Source organism: Triticum dicoccoides, chromosome 4B (genome assembly GCF_002162155.2).
Source record: "Triticum dicoccoides isolate Atlit2015 ecotype Zavitan chromosome 4B, WEW_v2.0, whole genome shotgun sequence".
Lineage (NCBI taxonomy): Eukaryota > Viridiplantae > Streptophyta > Magnoliopsida > Poales > Poaceae > Triticum > Triticum dicoccoides.
This window is the reverse complement of record NC_041387.1, coordinates 256,784,851-256,801,515: the sequence shown is the minus strand read 5'-3', so window position 1 is coordinate 256,801,515 and position 16,665 is coordinate 256,784,851.

Below are 16,665 nucleotides of genomic sequence, written 5' to 3'. Positions count from 1 at the left end.
ATGCCTCCCTCCGAAGATGAGGCAAGCCTCGACGACGACGAATTCGTCGTGCCAGAGGATCCCGTCGAACAAGAGCGTTTCAAACGCAGCCACGGCAAGCAGCCTCAAGAAGAAACAGCAGCAGCTTAGAGCTGACCAAGACTTGCTAGCTGACAGATGGACCGAAGTCCTGGCGTCCGAAGAGTATAAACTAGAACGCCCATCCAAGAGCTACCCAAAGTGTAGGCTGCTACCCCAACTTGAGGAGGAAGCAACTAAACCTACATCACTAGCGTACGATGCGCCCGATCGGCCACCCCGTGGCCGCGATAGAGAGGCCTTCAGGCCCTCGACCCAAGCCGCACCCCGGCACCGCTCAAAACATACCAGAGTACGGGGAGACGCAACAGACCTGTGAGACATCTTAGAGAATAAGGCAAGGCAAACAAGATCGATCTATGGATCGCATGGGCGCCCCGCTTCACGTGACGCTAGCCGTCACGCCGGACATAATAAGTATGGCCCGGCCAAATACAACAGACCAAGCTCGTCCGAGCTGCGTCGTGATATAGCCCAGTACAGGGGCGCCACACACCCACTATGCTTCACAGACAAAGTAATGGATCATCAAATCCCGAGGGCTTCAAACCCATATACATCGAATCATACGATGGCACAACAGATCCTGCGGTATGGATCGAGGATTATCTGCTTCATATCCACATGGCCCGTGGTGATGATCTACACACCATCAAATACCTAAGCTCAAGCTTAAAGGACCAGCTCGACATTGGCTTAACAGCCTGCCAGTGGAGTCAATTAGTTGTTGGGAGGACCTGGAATCCGCATTCCTTGACAACTTCCAAGGCACGTATGTGCGACCACCAGACGCCGATGACCTAAGCCACATAATCTAGCAGCCAGAGGAATCGGCCAGACAATTCTGGACATGGTTCCTAACCAAGAAAAACCAAATAGTCGATTGTCCGGATGCCGAGGCCCTTGTAGCCTTCAGGCACAACATCCGAGACGAATGGCTTGCCCGGCACCTAGGATAGGAAAAGCCGAAATCTATGGCAGCCCTCATGGCACTCATGACCTGCTTTTGTGCGGGAGAAGACAGCTGGCTAGCTCGTAGCAATAACATAACCAAGAGCCCCGGCAATTCGGATACCAAGGATAACAACGGCAGGTCACGTCGCAACAAGCATAAGCACCGCATTAACGGTGACAATACTGAAGATACGGCAATCAATGCCGGATTCAGAGGCTCTAAACCGGGTCAGCGGAAGAAGCCATTCAAAAGAAACCCTCAGGGCCCATCCAGCTTAGACCGGATACTCGATCGCTCGTGCTAGATACACGACACCCCCGAACAGCCAGCCAATCACACCAACAGGGATTGTTGGGTGTTCAAGCAGGCAGGCAAGTTAAGTGCTGAAACCAGGGACAAGGGGATAGATAGCGATGATGAGGAGGGGCCCCGGCCGCCGAACAACAAAGGAAAGAAGGGATTTCCCCCGCAAGTTCGGACGGTGAACATGTTATACGCAACCCACATCCCCAAAAGGGAGCGAAAGTGTGCTCTCAAGGACGTCTATGCGTTGGAGCCAGTCGCCCCAAAGTTCAACCCATGGTCCTCCTGCCCGATCACCTTTGATCGAAGGGACCATCCCACCAGCATCCGTCACGGTGGATTCGCCGCACTGGTCCTAGACCCAATTATCGACGGATTTCACCTTACCAGAGTCCTAATGGACGGCGGAAGTAGCCTGAACCTGCTTTACCAGGACACAATGCGAAAAATGGGCATCGATCCTTCAAGGATTAAACCCACAAAGACAACCTTCAAAGGTGTCATACCAGGTGTAGAGACCAGCTGTACTGGCTCGGTTACACTCGAAGTGGTCTTCGGATCCCCGGATAACTTCCGGAGCGAGTAATTAATCTTCGACATAGTCCCATTCCGCAGCGGCTATCACACCCTTATTGGAGGAACCGCATTTGCAAAATTCAATGTGGTGCCGCACTACGCATATCTCAAGCTCAAGATGCCAGGACCTTGCGGAGTCATCACGGTAAAGGAAACACCAAACGCTCTCTCCGAACGGAGGAGCACATGGAAGCCCTAGCGGCAGAAGTACAGAGTACCCTCTCAAGGCAGTTCTCCAATCCAGGCGTCGAACGTCTGGACAACGTCAAGAGAGCCCGAAGTAACCTACAACAAATCCGGCTAGCACGTTCCGAGCAAGCATAGCAATGCAGCCCCAACCCCAGCCCCCACCAAATGGCGATACTGGTACCACGCATACATAATTATGCCTTAGAGATACCATGGGCATAAGGGGAGGGGCACAACAACGGCACGCCAAGAATGCGGCTCAACCGCACTAAGGGGCTCCCTATTTCGCCGTTTTCCTTTTTACACACTTTCAGGACCCAACTATTCGGAAGGCCTGTCCGGCAATACACTCGCCGAACCCACGATGCAACAGCCAGGGAGAGAGCAAGCCACGTTAAAAGTCCAGGTGGTCTCTATAACGAGTTTAATACCTGTTTTACTTACAATCCCGCAGCTTGCCCCTGGAGGGGAATATGTCAAATACTCCCATCTCTTGCTTACTGCACTTCTTTTATCGTTCTGCTTTCGCAACAGCCCTTTTTAATAAACAATATACAGCTCTTACCTATTATTGTACTTATCTATTTTTTATATACAAATATGTTCAGTCATGACATTCTGCAACCGTACACTTTGGTGCAGACAATACACCAGGGGCTTACAACACCCCATAACATGGTGTGAGAAGACCGAACACTCTCACGAGTGCGGCACCCCGACTTATAGCACTATATGCATCGGCTCTGAATCATGTCTTTCGTCAATAGTTGGGTTTGCCCGGCTCCCATGTTTTGGTACCTTACGTTCCACATTGTTCGCTAAGGTAGCGCTGGGAGAACTACTGCGATTGTGCCCCAGTTGAGCTGGGTTAACACCTCAGTAGAGAAAGCTAAAACTGACTGTCATGATAGTGCGAGAGACCGGTCGCTGTTCGCGAGGTTTCTTCGAGTCCTTAAAGACTTATGCCGCTTCGAGCGAGGAACCGGACTTATCCAGCCTAGGCGTGGATAGCGCCCCGAACTCGGTCTTCCGAATACTAGGGGCTTCGCCGAAATTTAAAATTATAGAATTCTATGGCTAAGTGAGAGTGATAAAGCATTATAAGTCCGACGGCCTGGTTCGTTGTGCTGAACGCCTCCCTAGATGGACCCAAGAATGGGAATAAGAGCGCTCAGGTTTATCCCGAACACCCCAGCACTCGTGGCATGGCGGTCGAAGCCGACGACTTGCATCTCTCAGATTTGATAAACGGCCGCACAGAAGGTAATATTTTAAATTAACAAGCGTTGCTTAATGCATATTAACAAAGCTTCAGCGTACAGGATAACAAATGCGAGTCTACTCAAAAATTACATCTTTGGAGCACTCATCCGCTATACGGCGGGCACCCTTTAGAACGCCATTATAATACATCTCGGGTGTACGATACTCCTTGCCCGGCGGTGGCGCGTCCGTCAACAGTTTTTCCGCATCTAGCTTGCCCCAGTGCACCTTAGCACGGGCAAGGGCCCGACGGGCACCTCCAATACAAACGGAGCGCTTGATGACCTCAATCCACGGACACGCGTCCACCAGCCGCCGCACCAGACCGAAGTAGCTCCCAGGCATTACTTCTCCAGGCCACAGCCGAGCTATGAGGCCCTTCATGGCCTGTTCGGCCACCTTGTGGAGCTTGACCAGCTGCTTTAGCTGGTCGCTCAGGAGCACCGGATGTTCGGCCTCAGCATACTGAGACCAGAACACTTTTTCCGTCGAGCTCCCCTCTTCAGCTCAGTAGTACGCGGCGGCATCAGACACACTACGGGGCAGATCGGCGAATGCTCCTGGAGAGCTCCAGATTCGGGTAAGTAGCAAATAATTAACTTTTATATTTTTGCTTTGCATAAAGAATGCCTTACCCGCCGCTATCTTCTTCATCGCCTCGATCTCCTGAAGGGCCTTCCGGTCTTCGGCCTTAGCGGTCTTGGCACTCTCAAGAGCCAAGGCAAGCTCGGACTCTCGAGTCTTCGAGTCACGCTCCAAACTCTCGTGTTTTTCCACGAGAGCCTTGAGCTCTTGCCGTACCTCCGCCACCCGCGCCTCCTGCTTCTCTCGCTCGGTGCGCTCCAAGGCCGCACTCTTTCCGGCCTTGGAGACCGCCTCCTTCAGGGTCGCCACCTCGGTCGTGGCTCCTGCAACATTAACGTTGGTCCTGTTATTATTTTGCAACGAAGTATTTCTATATACATTTACAGGAGGTACTATGTACCCTCTTTATCCTCGAGCTGCTTCTTGGCACGGCCGAGCTCGCTCTCGGACCGCTCGAGGCTTCCCTTCAATGCATTAACCTCCGCAGTCAGTGCGGCAGAGGTCAGCAGTGCAGCCTGCATTCCCATATTGACATATTTCTATTAGACTCCCGCGTATATCTTTTTAGATCCTCAACTCGTCTTTTCTTTCCGAACACCGAACTGAGCATCAGGGGCTACTGTCTATGCGGTAATATTTTTTATATGTTTTTGAACACATACCTCAAAGCCCGTTAACAGGCTTGTACAGGCTTCCGTCAGCCCGCTCTTGGCGGACTAAACCTTCTGAATCACCGCACTCATAACAGTGCGGTGTTCCTCGTCGATGGAGGCGCCGTTAAGCGCCTCCAGCAAATTGTCCGGCGCCTCCGGATGGACGGAAGTCGCCGGCATCGTAGGCTTTCCCTTCTTATGAAGGCGCCGCCTGTCGGACTCTGGAACCGCTGATGGTTCTGGAGCAGTGTCCGGCCCGGGGCCGGACTTAGATCCCTCCGGGGCTTTACCCCCTTCGGGCCTGGAGTCCGGGAGATCGCCTTGCGGCGCCTCTAGGACCACCTCCTCCTGGTTTAGTCCCTTTCGTGACCCCACCTCGGCGTCGTCCGCATGGAGCGGGGAGGAGGCCGTCGGAAGCGAAGCGCTGTTCACATCCGACGAATTTAGGGAGCCGCTCGACGAATCACCGAGCCGAGCTATGTGCGGACTTCATGATTAAAATTCGGCGTTAGACATTACCAAATAATAGAAGAGCGCCATAAGTCATTTGGGTAACCGGACACTTACGACTTTGCCAGGGGCTTGACCCTGGATGGCCATTCCTCCCCGCCGTCTTCGGCATCGGAGGCGTAGTCCGGCAGATGGGTCTTCCCCTTCTTGGACCCTCCGGCCTCCCCAGTTGGGGTGGCCTTCCTTTTCTTTCCTCCCCCCGTTGGAGGGGGAGAGGCTTCTTCTTCTCCTTCCTCCTCCTCGTGTTCCGAAGCGGAGGGTGCGTCGGGGTTGTCGGGCGATGAACCCGACACCACCGGGCGCCGGGAACTCTTTCGGGTCCCTGTGGCCTTCTCCTTGGCCTTCTTCTCCGGCACCACGTGAGGTGGCGGAACCAGTAGCTTCGCTAAGCGTGCGTCTGCTCGGCCTTCGGGCAAAGGGGCCGGACAGTCAAACTGTCCGGATGTCCTCTTCCAGTCCTATCAAAGGAACGGGAGTTTAGATCCCACATAAAGTCACACTATGAAATTTGGGTATCCCGTAAGGGACTAAATGTAAGCTTAGTTCGCAGGCTTGACGTTTGGCGCAAAATCCGCGATCCTCGGTGACGGGAGGGGAGACCTCAGAACTCTTGAAAAGCACCTTCCAGGCGTCCTCGTGCTTCGTTTCGAAAAGCCGGGATAGAGTCTGGTGCTAGGCCGGGTCGAACTCCCACAAATTGAAGTCCCGTCGTTGACATGGGAGGATCCGGCGGAAGAGCATGACCTGGACTACGTTGACGAGCTTGACCTTCTTGGTCACCAGGTCTCGGATGCAGGTTTGGAGTCCGGTCACCTCTTCCGGATTGCCCCATGACAGGCCCGTCTCTTTCCAAAATGTGAGCCGGGTGGGGATGCCGGATCGAAATTCGGGGGCCGCTGCCCACTTAGGGTCACGCGGCTCAGTGATATAGAACCACCCCGATTGCCACCCTTTGATGGTTTCCATGAAGGCACCCTCGAGCCAAGTGACGTTGGCCATCTTGCCCACCATAGCACCTCCGCATTCTGCTTGTCGGCCTTTCACAACCTTCGGCTTGACGCTGAAGATCTTCAGCCATAGGCTGAAGTGAGGCTGGATGCGGAAGAAGGCCTCACACACGACGATAAACGCCGAGATATTGAGGATGAAGTTCGGGGCCAGATCGTGGAAGTCCAGGCTGTAGTAGAACATGATCCCCCGGACAAACGGGTGAAGAGAAAAACCCAGTCCGCGGAGGAAATGGGGAAGAAAAACAACCCTCTCATGGGGCTTGGGGGTGGGGATGAGTTGCCCCACATCTGGAAGCCGGTGCGTGATGTCGTCAGACAAGTATCCGGCCTTCCTCAGCTTTTTCATTTGCCCCTCCGTGACGGAGGAGGCCATCCATCTACCTCCTGCTTCGGACATTGTTGGAGAAGGTTGAGGTGGGAAGTGCGGGCTTGGGCGCTGGAGCTCGAGCGGGCAGGGACGGATAAGCAGAAGAGGAAGAAGGCGTGAATGGAAAGGGCGGATTCTTATCCTCTTATATGGGCGGCCAAAACTACGAGCCCCCCACCGGCCTAATAAAACTCGCTTATCTCCCAGGCGCCATGGTTAATGGCGCGGTTGGGTTACCCACGCCCGTATTGATGAGAATCCCGGAATAAGGGGACACGCTCTCTGCTTTGACAAGACGTGCCAAGGAAACCGCCTCGCTAAACGCGCTGAGGTGGAACAGTAAAATGAATAAAAGCCTGGCCGAGGCATGATGTCACGCCGCGGAATACGTCAGCAGATCCGATTGATGCAAATATTATTCTCTCTACGGTGGAATGTGGAACTTATTTTGGAGAGCCGGACACTACCCTGGTGTTCAACATCTTCTATGGAATATTCGGAGGAGGAACCTGTCTTGCAATGCCGAAGACAATATGCGCGCCAGACTCGTCGTCATTGAAGCCTGGTTCAGGGGCTACTGAGGGAGTCCTGGATTAGGGGGTGTCCGGATGGCCGAACTAAGACCTTTGGCCGGACTCGCGGACTATGAAGATACAAGATTGAAGACTCCGTCCCATGTCCGGATGGGACTTTCCTTGGCGTGGAAGGCAAGCTTGGCGATACGATATGAAGATCTCCTCGCATTGTAACCGACTCTGTGTAACCCTAGCCCTCTCCGGTGTCTATATAAACCGGAGAGTTTTAGTCCATAGGACGAACAACAATCATACCATAGGCTAGCTTCTAGGGTTTAGCCACTCTGATCTCGTGGTAGATCCACTCTTGTACTACCCATATCATCAATATTAATCAAGCAGGAGTAGGGTTTTACCTCCATCGAGAGGGCCCGAACCTGGGTAAAAACATCGTGTCCCTTGTCTCCTGTTACCATCCGCCTAGACGCACAGTTCGGGACCCCCTACCCGAGATCCACCGGTTTTGACACCGACAGTTGGCCTTGGCGAGGTAGATGCATTTACAACTGGCTCAAGAGTTGGCAAAGGAATTGCTCGTTCAGGAGAATTTTCTTTCTGTGTATCAGCATCTAGAGGAGGAGGAGGAGCATTCTTCTTTGCTATCTTCTTTTTCTTCGTTTGCTTTGATATATCAATGTGTCCTTTGACAAGATCATTGTACCCATTGACTTTGGCTTCATGATCTGGGCAGACCTTACAAACAATTTGATCGAGATCTGAATGAAATCCCAATCTTCAATGCTGAAGGATAGTCAAAGCCTTATTAACATCCTCATAGGATTCTTTAAGTTGCTTGATGACAAACATAGATTTTGTAGCTTTCATGCAGTTGTCAAGCTCCTCGAGTTGTGCGGTGAGGTCATTTATCTCAACCAAATCATTTTTCATGTCCTGGACCAGATCAGATGCTTGAGTTATTACTTCAGATGGAATGGGCAAAGATGCCACTTCTCCATCAAATAGGTTTTTCGCAAATCTGTCGAGCTGCTCCATGATAAACATATGATTGAAATAATGCGGTGCATCAGAGTCATCTTGAGTCTAAGTAGTAGCCTATGTAGAGGGAGCAGTCTGTGCCACATTTTGCTCGGTTTGAGGCATGGAAGCCAAGGGTTGAGTCAACTTGGGAGCAAATTTTGCATCCTTTTCTTTCAAAATCTCACCTCTTGGTGCATTTTGCTTGGCAGAAGGAGCTTTGATTAGCTTTGCCTTTTGCTTCGATAGCTTTTCTCCTAGCTTGGCAATACAGACAGGGGCATCAACTACCAAATCCTCTAGATCAATTGCATCAGGGTGAGGAGTGGTGTTCACTGTATCAACCATAGTGATAGTGGTTACATGGGTCTTTCTCTTCAATGGATTCTTCTTCGTAGGTGCAGTTGGGACAACACTTGATCGAATATCAGGCAGAACAGTGGATGTAGTAACATTCACTTCTTCGAAGAGAGTTGCTTCAATTTCCCCTCGCATGAGCGGAGGACCATCTTGATCAGAAGAATCACATTCAGGTTTAGCAGGTTTAGCAGGCCTTTTTCTTGGTGCACTCTTTTTCTTTAGAGCAGCAGATCTTGGACCATGTTTGTTCTTTATACGTCGTTTAGATTTTCCTTCAGCTTTCTTCTTTTCGACATCTGATTTGATGAGAAGACAATTTGCTTCTTCTCTTGCCTGCTCCTTTTCAGCCTTCTTGGCTATCTTTTCATCATTCTTGAGGCGCTTGGCCTTTTCTTCGGGGTAGGAGTCAGGTGTCTTGAGAGATGACTCATGAGCTTCTGGAGGTGGTTGAGGCATTTCCCGGGGCTCACCTGCCCTGATGAGTCCAATTTCGCAACAATCACCCCACGGGGGATGGAAAGTAAAGTTCTTGGCATACCGAGGATGAACCATTTTGTAGTTGAACCACTTTTGTACCCAGTGACGCCGAATCTTTTGCACATGCATTTTTCTCCGAGTCGAATCTTCTCCAGCACTACAAAAAAAGACACATCTGTGACATATTGGGCCGAACAAATTTTTTTCCTTTCATACTTATGACACTTCTATGACGATAATTATGACAAAACCCAGTATCATCATAGATGTGGTGGGGTCCTTCTTCTATGAAAAAAATCATGAAAGAAAATGGGCTTTTCATCCTAGGCGGGCCAGAGATGCACCTGCATGACATTCTTTGGGACGTCAATGACAAAAAATCATGGTAGAAGTGAGGGCGAGGAAAATTTCGGGGAGTTCCCGGTTACGGTGGGTGGTCGGGGCCGAGCGATGCACGGAGGTTTCCACGATTCTCTCATGTACACGCGTATGTGCGAGGCGTTGGCTAACTGAACCCGAGCGATCACATGTTACTGAACCTGAGCGCTCGATCCCTTGGCTGTTAAATGAACTTGAGCAATTCATTCACTACTGACTGAACCTGAGCGATTCCTTCACTGCTGCTGCTAACTGAACCCGAGCGATCGATCACTGCTGCTGCTTACTAAAGCCGATCGAGCCCCCGTGCGAGACGTAGCTAGCCGGTGTTGGGTTGCCTCTCAATGAACAGTGATTGTTTCTACCGTGCATCCGGTACATAGAACGAGTCGTGATGAGTCGAGCCGGTTGGTTGCCTGTGGATGAACAGTTCCCGGTGGGGGTTGGATGAACAGGACCCCATGGTAGTAGGCCATTACCGCTGGATGAACAGGACCCAGAGGAGGCCGCCGCGCCCCAGCCGGTTGGGGGTGGATGACCATGACCCCATGGAGGCTCTATGAACAGCAGCCGGTGGAGGTTGGATGAACAGTAGCTGTGGATGAACAGTAGCCCATGGAGGCTGGAGCGAGGCAGTATACGGTGGATGAACAAGACCCCATTTTGATCTTAGGTTCTCCAACACAAGTACGTTTCCTCTGTTTTGCGGTACACCACACCCCTCCCGATCAACAGGACCCCGTTTTGACCGTAGGCACTCGAACAGATGTCCGTTTCCTCCATTTTGCGGTACGCCAGACCCTTCCTGATGAACAAGACCCTGTATCGACCATACATGGTCGAACAGAAGGCCTGTTTCCTCCGTTCTGCGGTACGCCAGACCTTGCTTCGGCTGTTCCGTACAAGCCGGTTGGCTGCCGATGAACATGACGAATTCCGACCCAGTCAGTTGCCTCCCGATGAACACGTTGCTGTTTCCTCCATTCCGACCCAGCCGGTTGGCTGCCGATGAACAAGACAACGTTGATGTATGCCTTCGAGACCATGTCCGTATGTACATATGTAGCCGTATTTACTTTCTTGCAGCGTGGCTGTACGTATGTGTACACGTTATAGACGGGACTGCGTGACATGCTATGTCCGCGGCTCTACTACGACATGTGCTGCTCCTGGCTCGACCACAGTTCATCGCTGCAGAGAGACCGATCGACCAATATGTACGTACATGTTCACGACCAGACAGACAAAGCTACGTATGCTTCGACCGGGTGGGTCCCAGCTGTTCCTTGCGTGCGAAGATATAGCTGGTGGGTCCCATCTATCAGGGAGAATCTTTTTTTCGTAGTACCGATGCACTTCCTTGCATGTGAAGATGTAGCTGGTGGGTGCCAGCTGTCAGGGGGAACATTTTTTTTGCTAAATACGGTGGCCCGTCCTGTGGGTCCCTGCTATCAGATGGAGGAATCATTATTTTTGTGCGTAATGAGGCACTTCCTTACTGTGGCCGTGGACCCAGCTATCAGCCTCTCCGGGTATAGTACTCTTCCGGTGGAAGTCGTTCCTTGACCACATTGACCACGCCGCACCGAGAGCACCAAGGCGGTGGATGACGGCGAGGCCTAAGAAGGGGATGACGCGGAGCTGGGGAAGACGCAGCAGTGGATGCCCGCGCAGAGAGGAGTACGAGGGTTGACTGGTTCAGCTGTGGTGTGAGGCTACCATCGCCACAAAATAATAGGGGTTGTGGGTGACTAGAGGAATGGCCTGGCCAGCGGTTGGAGTAGGAGGGGGCGGTGAGGCCTCAGCGGCAACACAGCCAGCCACCGGAGGCCGAAGTAGGCGGTGCGGCCCATGATGGTTTGGGCGGCTGGAGCAAGAAGACCAGATGTTGAAGAAGCATGACAGCCGTTGGATCACCATCATACGACCACTACAGCTAGAATTGTTTATATTGACTACGTTAACAAAGCCCTGCGTCCGCGTCAACTTAGTAGGACCACAAGTCAGCCTCCAAATATGGTGGGTCCCACCTAGCAGCGGTGGTCTTCATTTTTTTGTGCGTAATAAGGACGCACTTTCGTGCGAAGAGATATAGATGGTGGGTCTGAGCTGTCAGCGGCGGCAATGTTTTTTCACGATATACAGAGCCCCTTCCAGTGGGTCCCTGTTGTCAGGTGGAGGAATCATTATTTTGTGCGTAATAAGGAGGCACTTCCTTGCTGCGGCCGTGGACCCAGCTGTCAGCCTCTCCACGTACAGTCCTCTCCCGATGGAAGTCGTTCCTTGATCATGTTGAGCACACCGTGCCGAGAGCACCAAGGCGGGGACGACAGCGAGGCCTAGGAAGGGAATGACCAGGAGCCGGGAAGACTTGACAGTTGTTTCCCATGCGGAGGGGACTACGAGTGTTTACTGCTTTGGCTGTAGTGTGAGGCTGCCATCACGGAGAATAACATGGGGTGTGGGTGAGTAGTGGGAAGATCTGGCCAGTCGTAGTATGGTTGGTCTGTGAGGCCTGTGCGGCAGCACTGCCGGCCACGGGAGGCTGGAGCAGGCGGTACGACAGGCCTGGTTTGGGCGGCTGGTGCGAGAAGACCAGAGGTTGAAGACGCAGCACGGCCGTTGATTTAACATCCAACGGTTAGTGCAACTAGAATCTTTTGACTAAGTTAACAAAGCCCGTATGCATCAACTTACTTGGCCCACAAGTCAGCCTCCAAATCTGGTGAGTCCCAGCTAGCAGGGGGGAATTATTTTTTTGCTCATAATAAGGTGGCACTTCCTTGCTCACGAATATGTTTTCTGGGTTTTTTAATTTCTTCTTTTCGAGTTAGAATAAAAAAACAACTTATCAGCTTTGGTACAATCTATATTTTTGCGAAATGGATCATAATAAAGCAGGTGGGTCCCAGCTGTCAGGGAGAGGTAACTTTTTTTCCACGTAATAAAGGAAACACTTCCCTGCGTGCGAAGATATAGCTGGTGGCTCAAACCTGTCAGGGGGAGAAATCATTTGTTTTCGCATAATAAGGAGGGACTTGCTCACGTGCAGCCATGGGCCACGCTGGTTCCTACTATCAACCACTCCATGTTCATGACTCTTCCGATGGTTGTCACTTGTTGACAAAGTTAACCACGCCGCGCCGAGAGAACCAACGCGGTGGACGATGGCAAGGCCTAGGAAGGGAACGACCCGGAGCCGGCGAAGACACAACAGTGTATGCCCACGCAAAAGGGAGTATGAGGTTCCACTGGTTCGGCTGCGGTGTGAGCTGTCATCGCCGGAGAATAACAGGAGGTGTTGTTGAGTAGAGGAATGCCCTGGACAACGATGGGAGTAGGGTGGGCCGGTGAGGCCTGCGCGGCAGCATAGCCGGCCATGGAAGGGGGTAGCAGGCGGTACCGCCGGCGGTGGTTTGGGCGCCTCAAGCATGAATATCCGAGATTGAAGAAGCACCACAGCTGTTAGATGGACATCTAACAGCCACTGCTAATCGAATCTTGTGTTGACTATAAGTTGAAAAAGCCTTGCGTACGCGTCAACTTAGTAGGCCCACAAGTGACGATCAGATCTGTGGCAGAGAACATATAACCCATCTGTGATTTCTTATAATGTACAACCCATTTTTTAATTCTAATGGAATTTACTCAGCCCATTTACTGTTTGCTAAAATTAAAACCCATTTTCTATCCAGGACTTTGTTAATAATTTCCACCAACCGCTCAAAAAAAATTAACAAAATTTCTAACATTTTGATGGGATCCGAAATATTTTTAACCTGAAATTTAGAGTCAGATTAAATATAATTTCAAAATAAATTTTTATTAGGTAAAAATCCAACGAAATTTTGCATGCGCAACAAGTAATGAAATTTAAAAAAATTACCTTTTCTGAGAAGAATAAAAAAAGTACCTGTTCGGTGCGTTTTTTTATATTTAAAGCCAATTTTTTAATTACAGCCTATTTATTCTTTCTTAAAGCCCATTTTCTTGGCAAGTCTAATGCGGCCCTGAGAATAACAAGTTGACCTGGGTTGGGTATTCCACAAAAAAAGAATAGCTGGGCTAGACATTTTCATATTTAAATATTAATATTTGGGCTGGATATTTGGTCGACATGAAATAACAGCCTGAGACAAACGGGCCGCCGCCTGCCCAGTTGATATCCTGCTCCTCTGAACAACAAGAAAAACATCGCTCAAGAAAAACTCTGCTCACACCTCAAAAACACAAATACTGCTAGAGCTGCTGGGTCCCAGCTGTCGGCTGCTCCTTGTGCAATTCTCTTGTTTATTGACTATATAGGTTGATGATGGTGTGGGACCATGATGTCAGGAAACCAGGAGGAAGGAAAAAAATATATTTGTATATAATAAGGAGGAACTTGCGTAGGTACGACTATGGCCCTGGTGGGTGCCTATTGTCATCTCCTGATTCCTTATGTTTGTTGACCATGTTGACAACGCTCCGTGCCACAATGAGCGCAACAACTCGAACGATGACAGAGAGGGCCTCACGGGCCATACGGATGGTCTGATATAGCTCCCCCTGCTCATTCAATAAGCTAGGATCATTGGACGCCTATGAGCACCTTCGAGAGACTGAGCCGGCATGAAACGGTAAGGCCGCGCTTGGGAGATCTGGATTGTTTCACACATGTATTAAGATGCAAGTGTAATTTACTCGTCACCAGTAACAATGCGTAAAATACAGGCGTAATGAAACCGATGGCCCAAGGTCTATGACGAAAACCGGCGAGTTGCGCGTGTAATTTGAGAGATCAGTGTATATTTTACTAGTCGAAATCGACCAACCAAGCGCTTCACCCAAGACATCTGCTTTTATTTACAAGCGTCAGTTTTACAAGTGGTTTTGGTTGGAAAAAGATGATCCAATCACGGCCTAAGATGATGAGTTGGTCGGAAGATCATATGGTTTCACCTCTAACCTACCCGAGTTGTCGTATAGGCTATGAATGAAACATAAGACAATGAACTTCTTAAGCACAGAAACAACATAAGAGGATGATCTTAACATGCAAACCACTGGCATTATATCAACATGCAAAACAATATGAAGCATTATTCTCAGGAGGCACGGTGAATAGCTCATGATGCCGCATGCCACAACATTCCAATCTCAACTTTGCAATCAAACTCACAAGGCCTGGCATTACATAGACAACATTCAGAACAAACTCTTAAAATACCATACATAAGTCAACATTCATGTGACTATGCATCTCAGTAGAGTAAATATTTACTTCTAAACTGAACACAGGAATAGGAAAAAAATGATCGACACTGCTCACATCAAAGGGCATCCCACTCAAAAATATCAAATGCATGTCTTCTGGCTAACGTCAATGAGCAAAATTTGACAAGGTTTTCCAATTCCAATATATTAAACTAATGTCTTCTAGCTAACATCAATTATTAAACTTTGACAAGATTTTCCCACTCAAAATATGTAATGCCTATGATTGTGGAACAGGCACGGTCTTCATCAATTTATCATCTGATAGTCCGATGGCTCAAGGTGACGACGAATGAGTGGAGAACCATTTGATGTATTGTGCATGATGAAGTATTCTGGAGGACACAAACCATCTGAACATTTTGTGCAGTTCCACTGAAATCAAGCTGAGCATCCCTGTGGATTTCGTATTTATATGCTGCAAGAAAACAAAGACACATTAGCACACACATGAATATTGGCCCCAATATCAACCCACATTTCGGTGGACTAACAAACTGAAAGTACGATAAACAGATTGCCATACCCAGATGCTCCATCATTGTTGCTTAGAGTGACATTTACAGACTTGGAGTCCTGTCCTGGCTTCTTGTACTTGTTTGGGCACTTGTTTGCCCAGTGTTCCTCTCAACCACAAGTAAAGCAACAATCTCTCTTTTTTCTTCTTCCTACCCTTCTTAAAGGTAGTATTCTGCTGGATAGAGTTCTTTCCCTTGAACTTGGGGCAATTCTTCCGCCTTGAAGATGGGTGTAGCTCCATTCAGATGGGCATGGTTTGTCATTGGTTTGCACATTGTAATGGTACATGGGAGACGGTATTGGTGTACAAAAGTGTGGGTACTTCTGTACCCCTTACTTGTGCACGGACGATCGTAGCCACCCCTACAACAAGGCACGGTGAGGCGGACGAAGACAGCAGAAGGCAAGACAGGCACAAAGAACATCAAGGAAAGTGCTCAGAGTAGCAAGCAACAAGAGGCAAGCGGGGCCACGCCCGGCAACAAGCCTTGTCGAGGTGACCTGCGCGGCCCCTGACAAGCCCCTTGCCGGGGTAGCTTGCGAAGAGACCAGCAAGGCCACCACCCTTGGGGTTGAGGGCTCTGACACCATCAACAATGTTCAAGACCAAGATCTGAAGAGCACATGCCTGGTAGCATGCGGCTCCTCACGAAGATCGACAACCCACGAGTCCAAATGGGATCAAATGATGAAGATCCCCGGCAAGACCCTTGCCGGGGACGACTCCAAGGCCCCCGGCAAGCCTTGCCGGGGACGATCGCTGGGCCGCGGCCAAGCCCGCGGTCGGGAGGGTTCCGTCACGTCACCACCAGTCCAACACGGCGATAAGCTTGCCAGCGAAGCAGATGCCTGTGTGGCGGCATGCAGATGTTCGTGGAAGCCTACCACTTTGCCAACACAGCAGTTGGTTGGCCACTGTGGTGCTGCATGCCCCGTCGGCCCAGACGCATGGCAAGGCAAGGGGAAGCGGCAAAGGACGGGATGAGCTCTGTTGCCGTCCCCAATAAAGCAAGAGGACACGTAGGCATCACATTAAATGTGTTTGTCCTATGTTGATCGAGTGATAAGCTCGTATCACTATAGCTTGCCACCTCCTGGGTGCCACTGTGGCAACCCCTTTTGTGCATAAAAGGAGGCCCAAGGCACACAGAGAGAGGATTCAGAATTTTGGACAAGGCACACATCATAGCTAGTTCAAAAGCTCAAGAACACTCATGTAACCAGATAAAGAAGGACTAGGGTATTATGCATCTCCGTGGCCTAAACCTGGATAAAAATCCTCTTTGTGCTAACGACTCAACCTGCTCTTGGTGCAACTAGTCCCCCGCCGAACATAGAAGGGATCCTTGTGACTCCATAGGTGATCGGTCTCCCCGACATCTTTGGCGCGCCAGGTAGGGGGCTAAGTTGTGAGAATCTGGTCTGTAGCTAGTACAATAGCTCTCTCGTCGTCATGGCTCCGAAGAAGAAGGCGAGCGGCGGCGCCCATAATCGCAACAATGATCCGACCAACAACAAAAAGCTAAGTTATCTCAACCTTGAGTAATCCTTCCTTTTTTATGAGGTTATTAGCCGCCGGGCTCCTCAAGGAGCTAGCCTACCGTTTTAGTGTGCCAAACAGGGTCATCACCGACAA